The sequence below is a fragment of the Sinocyclocheilus rhinocerous genome, unplaced genomic scaffold, assembly GCF_001515625.1.
Source record: "Sinocyclocheilus rhinocerous isolate Xijiao unplaced genomic scaffold, SAMN03320098_v1.1 scaffold1350, whole genome shotgun sequence".
Classification (NCBI taxonomy): domain Eukaryota; kingdom Metazoa; phylum Chordata; class Actinopteri; order Cypriniformes; family Cyprinidae; genus Sinocyclocheilus; species Sinocyclocheilus rhinocerous.
This window is the reverse complement of record NW_015652333.1, coordinates 617,150-626,448: the sequence shown is the minus strand read 5'-3', so window position 1 is coordinate 626,448 and position 9,299 is coordinate 617,150.

Here is a 9,299-nt window from a genome sequence, read left to right as displayed (position 1 = left end):
AAAGTAATTTTTTTTTTTTTGTAGAAGAAAAAGGGATGTGACAAAACATCTGTCATGGACATCAAATGCCTTGCTCACCTTTCTAGTCTGAGGTGTAAGCACAGGAGGACCGGCTGGAGGTTTGACAGTGGCAGGAAGCTGTCTGAGAGGGCTTTGCCTCTAGAGCTGTACACTTTGGAGGAGTGACTTTCAGTGAGGAACATACTGGAGCTGTGGTGAAGAGCTTGAAAGAATCCAGAGCATGTAAGAGGTGAGAAGTTCAGACATGACTGATGATCTTTCTCTCCCAATTTCCTGTCTTTTATTTCATACTGAATCCACACAATGTTCGCTTTTCAAAAAAATGTCCACTAATACGTTGATATTTACCACTTCAGAAATAAGTGTGGAACTACTTGTGTGTGTGTGTGTGTGTGTGTGTGTGAGAGAATGTGATTCATGACATTGCCAAGAAAGAGGTTGCTTTATACCAGACTATTCCTCTATTGAGGGGCACGGAAATTATTATCCTCCATTCAAGACTTTTTCGGGATGTTTTCCACTGCACGCCATTGCTCTTGGCCTCCCGTGTATGTTGGACAAGTTTTAAGAGCTGAATCACATCATTGTCACATTTGGACATATGACTCCTTTCTTTTTATTGAGTAGGGGAGTTCGGGGGAAGATGTGTCACCCCTTGTTTCAAGGAACTGTTCACAAAATAAAGCAATGACAGTGCTATCAGCAAATGGGTGAATGTAATGGGGTAGTTGGATAAATGACATTTTATTTTGACAATTTTTTTATTGCAATAATGCAACAACTGCCTCATTTGTAATGGGTTTTATTGGTTTTGTCTGGTCGTGCCGAGAGACGGCATTACAGTATGGTAAGGGGCGTAACATTTTCGTCACACGCTAGAGGTATTCGGCCAATCACAACGCACTGGATAGCTGGCCAATCAGAGCACACTTCGCTTTTCAGACCGATGAGCTTTGTAAAAATCGACGCGTTTCAGAAAGGCGGGGCATAGAGGAGAAACAATAATGTACAGTATGTGGAAAAAAATGTATTTGTTTAACTTAAACCGCATAAACACATTTCATTACACCAAATACACAAAATAATGTTCTTTTTAGCAACATCATATGACCCCTTTAAGTTTAATATTTATATAATTGTATAATTGATATAAAAAGGGATGTGAGTGTTTTGAATAATGTAATATTTCTTACTACTTTTAATAAACCTTTCGATGTTACTAGTTTATTTCATTTATTGTACTTTTATTTCATTTTGTTTATTGTACATTTCAAGTACAAATTTTACAAAAACAATTAGAAAAATGCTGTTTATTGTAGGTTAACAGTTAATATTTGTCCTTCAAGTCCCTTGATTTCATTTATATCATCTACATACATTCAAAACATAATGAAAACAACTGTAAGAATCAGCTAAATAATGTCACAGCGCAAGATAGAAAAAATGCACACAGTAGGCGTGCTCAAAGAAATGCCTGTCTAAAAATCAGACTTTGTAGACATTGGCTGTGTCTGAAAGCTGAAAAATGCTGCCTCCACAGGCAGCATACAGAGGTAAGAAGGCAACAAGGCATGTATGAACCCTATGATCATGTCACATCCAGTCTGAGATACCTTCAACTGATTGATTTTCGAAGGCAGCATAGTGAGTTGAGCTAATTTTTCTAGTGTCATCTTGTAGATTCCAATGATATAATACCAGGTTTTTTACAATTTGATTTGATTATTTAATTTGTTTAACACAGGGGGCATATAGGGACAGCTGTATATTGTATATTACTCAAAATTTTAAGATGAAATTCAGACATATAAGTAAAAGTAAACATTATTTCCTATTATTTCCTATTCAAATATTAGTTTTTCAGACAACATATCAGTTGAACTATTGAGTTATTTAAAAGGTTTTGATTGTCAAATAGACACTTAAAATGTTCAGCTAGTATGAATATTGCAAATAAACACCTATGTGACTCATCAAAACAGTAAAAAAAAATGTAAATGGTATGTCCATGGGCAAGTGTGTGTGCACAGTAGATGTGTGTGTCATACTTTGGACAGCTCTCTCTAAATTCGGTGTCTGAGCTGCTACAGTTAGCTAATGGTCCCTGCAATGTGTTCCCTCAGTGGTGCCTGCCATTACTCTGCATTCCACATGGCTGGCGCACTAATAAACAAACTGTGAAATGCATTAAATTCCACAGAGAAATTTGCAGGGACAAAACGTACCCTCTTTTCAGAGATATTTAGATTTCTTTTATTGTGACTTTCTAACCGAGAGGTTTTTTAATTGTCCGTGATTGGAAACGCAATGAGCCCAATCATTTCTCCTCTGCTTTGTAAACAGATCTGTTAAAATCTCTTGAAAAGCGTGAAATGACTGCACCGCCGGTAACCTCCTCTAAATGAGCCTGTGCTCTCTATCTTCTGGTTGGAGGCTTGGCTCCTCTGTCCACACATCCCTCTGTTTATTGTTGGAGGAGATCTCCATTTGTCAGTCTGGCACTTGGTTTACCCTTACACTAGAAGAGGCCTGAGGGGGGAAGGCAGAGAACAGGTCATGAACAGTGTGTGATAAAACAGCTGTGCCTCGTCAGTGCAAGTATCATAATCAGTCTCAAGGCTGCCTATATCATATACAGTGAGACACTGTCCACGTGAAAAATATGGACAATGCATCTCCCACAAAGAATGTTTTCATAGAAAATTTGGGATGTTTTAGCAGAGTTAACCTAGTAAAGATAGCACAAACACTATACTATACTATACACACACACACTTTTGAATGGTAGTACACACACACACATGTGTATATATATGTGTGTGTGTGTGTGTGTGTACAAAAAAACATATTATTGCATTCATAGAGCGAGCCTTTCACTGATTGGTTACAGCTTAACGGAAGTTACACCCATAATTTACAAAATGGGCCGTAGGAATAAGGTGGATAGCACCATTAACTAAATGGGCAGTTGTGGCCTAATGGTTAGAGAGTCGGACTTGTAACCCGAAGGTCGCAGGTTTGAGTCTCAGTACCGGCAGGAGTTGCAGGTGGGGAAGTGAATGTACAGCACTCTTGTTGCTCCGGCTGTTAGAGCAAATGGCTGTCCATTGCACTGTGTGTGTGTTCACTACTCACTGCTGTGTGTGAGCACTTGGATGGGTTAAATGCAGAGCACAAATTCCGAGTATGGATTACCATACTTGGCAAATGTCACGTCTTTCCTCAGACAATTTTTTTTGCACTCTTCTCCTTGATTTGTTATAACGTTTGGCAGTCTATAGTACTCCATATGTTTTTCCTGATCCGACCGATTAGTACAGCTCAAAACACGACAATAACTGGCCATTTTCAGCAGAAATAATCAGCAAAATTTGCGAGTTCCGTTTGGTTCAATGGCATTGTTTATTACGTTCAGTGCCGCCAATATGGCCGACTTCCGGACTGATGATGTGTCTTGAAAACACACTATTGTCATACCATTCAAATGTCATCGAAAGAAATTGTTCTTTTAACCTCAAAAAGCAATTTAATATTCCTTAGAACTTGTTCTAAAATAACAAGTTTAATTATTCCAGCTGCTGTAGAAAGAGGAAACAAATGATCCGCCACCTGCAGCATTCACTCACATTATTACAAGCTTACCGTTGTGAATCAGGCTAAGGTAAGGAAATAGTTTTGAACACTGATTGCTTATGTACTTGCTCAATAATTGATTTTGGATCATTTTTAACCAAAAAAAGTTACGGAATGCAGCTTTAACATTTGTAACACTGTCAATTACTATAATAAATCTTAACAAATTAGTTAAAATATTTATTAAAAAATATATAATATGTAAATATAAACACAATTTGTCATAAACAATTTTAGGACATTGTTCATTGTTTTCCTCATTGATACAGGAAAAATTTATTTGGGTCAATTCAATCATATCTGTCCTGTTCTTTTTTTTAAATATATATATATATATATGCTCTCTTGGCAGTGATTTAAATCTTGTACCACACTTTATACCTCCCTCATTGAATACAACGGGGAGTGGCTTTATGAAGGCAATAAAATAGCACAAACAAATTACCTATTTTTCTTTCCTCCTTCAATTAAGGAGATGAGTCCACATTCCACCCTGCAGCCTTCCACCATAAGAGTGGGTATCTGGAAGTGAACTGAGAGTTCTTGGCAGGATGCTGAGATAGATGGACATCAGTAATTACGGAAACCCATCTTGCAAAAGTCTACAGTGAAGAAAAGAGATGATGATGAATGGACCAATTGCACCAAGTCAAGGCATTTCCTTTTGGGTCGTTCACAGTGTATATATGTGTGCGCATGTTTAATGGCGTTCAGGAGGGAGGTCTTATGAAAGATGTGTGCTCACATCTCTAATTAGAAAGACTGATGAGGGCTGACACACCTTGACTGCCTCATGTTATCAGTCTTTAGTGAGAGTGCACCAGATTATGTGGGCCATGACCTATGTAATGCTGAATTACCTTTCCACCATTCTCGCTGTTTCTCTCCACTCTCTCTGCAAATATCTGAGCCCGATATAGCCTGAACCGAGTAAACTCACACGTAAGACCCAGACAGAACAAGAAAACCACACTGCTATATAATGTATCTCTCAATTATACTTCAATGATAATTGCTTTGGAGTATATCCCTGGTGCTTCCCCTGGTGTAAAACTGATACCTTGTCCGATATGGTGCAGACCATCTGGTGGTTCCTCTAGCAGACAATGGTGTCTCGTGAGATGGGGGTTGATGGAGAGCATTTGGCTTTGCTCAGGGTATCAGCTTTTAATGCAGTGGTCCAGAACACTATGCTCAGTCAAAACGACAGGATGGGATGGAGCGTTTCGGAGGCCTGTGAACGCTCAATGCCATTAGAGGGGGAGAAGGGTTTCAGGTAGTGAACGAGCCGGATGGAGACTCTTATGAATAGTGCATGATTTATGATCTTTAATTTACTGCGCTTTCAGAGTGCATGATGTTAAGTGGACCAGTGCTATTGCAGGTATGGTGAGATCTGCCGGCCAAACGGAGACCAGACCGCGACCCTGAATGCTGGATGAAGCTGCTTTTATGTTGACATTTCTGCAGGACCAGGTGTGGGAAAATGAGCAGCCTGTCAGGTGCCTGTGTTCAAAACTGTTGTTTGAGAGGGAATCCTTAAAGGACTGGAGACAGCAGGAAAGTAATTAAACATGATTTCACAGCTTAATTGTGTTTACAAAGAACTCCTTTAGCTTGTCATGCTGTTGAAGAGAATGAAAGGCTAGTTGTGTTGCCTACTGGCTCTTTAGTGACAATGAGCAGGCAGTAACGAGGGGATTTAAGATTTTTTTTTAAATGAGCGTTTCCTAATTCTGTCACTAAATGATTGCAAATTGTGGACTTGAACACAGAAGAAGCGTGATCACACTTACCAGCAATCATGAGTTCAAAAGCAACCAAACTCTTTGTTGTTTGAAAGAATGGACCCTTTCTCAGATGTTGTGAAATCCCCATGATTGGAAAACCAAAAAAACCAAAAAATAAATAAAAAATCTGTGGTGGTCTTTCAACACTGTGACCAGGTTTGTGCAGCATTCAGAATTGAATTCCTAAATTAGAATTGAATTTTAATTAAGTAGAATTGAAATCCAAAGGAATTCATAAAATTGTGATTTTTAAATACAAAACCAAAGACTGATAAACATTTTTGGCTTCATAAAGCCTTCTTTGAAAGTGAAAAACCACATGAACTTCACATGTGAATATGTGAAACTCATGTCATCACAAATGAACATGTGAACAAATGTGGACACATTTGGACAATATGTGATCACTTGGGCTTCACACATTTACACCATGAAAATGTTCCAAAACCACATGTTTCACATGAGTTTCACATGTGATTTTTAACATGTGACTGCACATGTGAAGATCGTGTGATTTTTTTCTGTAAGGGTATAAAATATATTTTGGACCAGAGTGGAAGAACACCGAACGCATTACCTGTGTTGAATTTCTTTATATTTACAATCCAGTAAATTCCTTTTTCTGTCATTCCAATTCAAAATTCCAGTTCAACTTCCTGTGGGTGTGGCCACTTTGATTCCAATTCACACTCTTGATTTGAAAGGGCACCAATTTTTCAGTTCTGCAACACATCAAACAGAATCCTAAAACTATTTGGGGTAAATTTTATATATATATTAAAAAATATATATTTCCTAAAAATATGGCTGCACTGTAGGAGGACCAGAACGTGTCTCTGTAGTCTGACTACACCCAGACTCAGTGCTTCCACAGCAACAGCTCTCTCTCCTGTCAAACCGTGTTTCAGTCATGCAGTAGTGAAGAGCAGACTCTCAGCAGGGTGAGACCTCACTGAAAAGACAGCAGAGAGCTGGAGGTATGAATTCAGAACAACAGTGGCTGCCACAGAAGTTGAGTAAAGATTATGTTCAGAAATTGCACATCCTTACAATGATGAATAACAGTTTCTTGTAAAGATACTGGCAAGGTTATTTAAAACCACATACCTCATCAGACAAACCTAAATTAAGCACTTCAGCCAATAAAGGTGACAAAAGGATACAGAGAAATAATAAATAATAATAGCACTAAAGGCAGCTGTGGATATATGAATTAATCTGTGTATCATTAGTTCATTGTTTTTCAATTTAAAACAAAAATAAATAAAATTAAATGAAATAAAAGAATTAATATAATATTTTTTTAATATACTGAAAAATCAGTGAACAAATGTTACAGATTTAAATTGAACACACACACACACACACACAAACACACTTAAAGGCATAAAAGCATGTCATGTTTTATGATTCTCTTGATGAAATTTTAATTAATTACACCATTAAGATTAAGAATATCTTAAAGGCAATCTCTTAAATTGGTGAAGTCTGTTAATAAAAAAATAAAAAATAAATACCTGATACATACTGTACATACTTCAAAACTCTGTTTAAAATAGTAATATTATTTAAAATTGTGATTTAAAAAAATACTATTTTACAGAAACAATATCTAGATCTAGATCTTTTCCAAATCGTTTGTCCTATGTAGGGATGTTGGGAAGTTAGGCAGACAAATCAAAAGAACAAAGACAATGCCAATATCCAGCATATATGTCACTGTTGTTGTAAGTTCACTTTCATGCTTACATATCTGCATTGTATCTAGACGACTGGTATCCATAGAGACAAGCTTTACGGATCAGGGTGACATTCCAAAGTAATATCTAATCTTCAGCAACCTGATCTCATTGTCATTCATCTAAAGCTTTGCCCTTTTGGTGGTATTTATTCTATTGTGGATTTTGACTTATTTGAACATGCAAATGAGGTATAATGTAGACCTGGGGCATCTGCTGTGCTCAAATACACACATCACGGTTATCAGGATGAGCACCCACCTCCCCATAGCCTATCGCGCTAGTCACCTAAGCCTCTTGGACTGCATAGAGGCGAGTGGGGCCTAGAGGCCTGCTGTGCGTAAAATCACTCCCTAACACCATTAGAAGCATCCAAGCAATCACACTACATGGGCGTGAGACAGACAACAGTGCTTTCTGTCCACGCCGTTTTGAAGCAATTCAGACTATTTGGTGGAGAGGCTCATTTAGGAGACTGGCCATTTCCATTGACTGTTTCCTGTCTCAGAGAAGCTTGAATACTGGAGGGGGAGACAGACTGTACAATTCACATGAATGTGACTGTTATAGGAAAACATGATTTAGGAGAACTGATTAAAGAGAAAATGAAAATATATTGGCACCTTTTGGGCTCATTTCCATAAGAGGCTGGTGAACACTGGAGTTAGGAGTCTAAAATAAATAAAAGTATGGGTGTTAACATTTTAATCAATTAAAAGTAACCAAAATTAAAACATGTTTACTTTTACTTTAATATGATAGCCATATTTCCTTTAACAATAAGAATAAAAAACAAATGTGCATTTAGTGTTTTTATGCTGCAACTTTAGCTTGCTCACTGGGGTTTTAAGGGTTAGTATTTATTTGTGAAAGGCACTATACAAATAAATGTAAATGTTATTGAAATGGATTCAAATATTAAAATATTAAAATAAAATATTTTTAAATTATTTAATTTTGTATATAATATGACGTCTTTATAATTTCATGCTTAATTTTATCGGACAGTATAAATGTGTCTTTATGCATTAATATATATACAGTACCTGTCTTAATATTTCAGGAAGTTGTTATATTTGTTTTAATATTGCTATTCACATTAATGAGTCAACAATGGTTACAACAAATTATAATTGCATTGCTTTGGGTCAAAGACTCTATGCTGTGGTGACTGAAGAGACATTTTTACATAAGGATGAATTCAGTTTTTTTTGAGCCAATTACAAAACACACTAAAATTGATTTTAAATAATACTTGTTAGTTCAGTAAAACAAATCATATATTTAGACAGTTTGGGGTCAGTATAAGATCGTGAAAGAAGTCTTATGTGCACCACGCTGCATTTATTTGAAAAAAAAACAAAACAGTAATATTGTGAAATATTTTTACAATTTAAAATAACTGGTTTCTATTTTAATATATTTTAAAATATAACTTATTCCTGTGATGGCAAAGCTGAATTTTCAGCAGCCATTACTCCAGTCTTCAGTGTCACATGATCCTTCAGAAATCATTCTAATATGTTGATTTTCTGCTCAAGAAACATTTCTTATTATAATCGATGTTAAAAACAGTTGTGCTGCTTAATATTTTTGTGGAAACTGATGCATTTTGTTCCAGGATTCTTTTGAAATAGGATTGTTTTTCTAGAAACCTGATTGAGTAAAATAATTTCAACAGCCCTTGAGTAAAGTACAAATTCCCCCAAATAATACTTGAGTAATTGTACTTTGTTAGTATACTCAAGTGCTCAAATACACACCCCTGACTGGAGGATTCCTGTGGACAGGTGAAAGGGGGCGACACAAAGGCCTTCATCCGTGCTTTTTCCTGCAGCTACATGCTCAGCACAGCCCCGAAGGACATCTCAGTGCCTCCACAGTAAACACTTCTACTATTTGTCCCGGACCCTCTCATGAGACCAGCTCCATCCTGCACCCTTTAAATAGCTTTAGGCCACAACAAAGAGTAAGGATTGGGGGAGGAAGAAGGCGAATGAGGGAAAGAGAGAGAGGGCACGGCACAGATGAGGAAAGAGGGTGTGGATGTGTGAAGAGGGGCTAAGAGCTTCTGTCACTTCTGGTGTGAACATCGAAGAACCGGCCGGCGAACGGG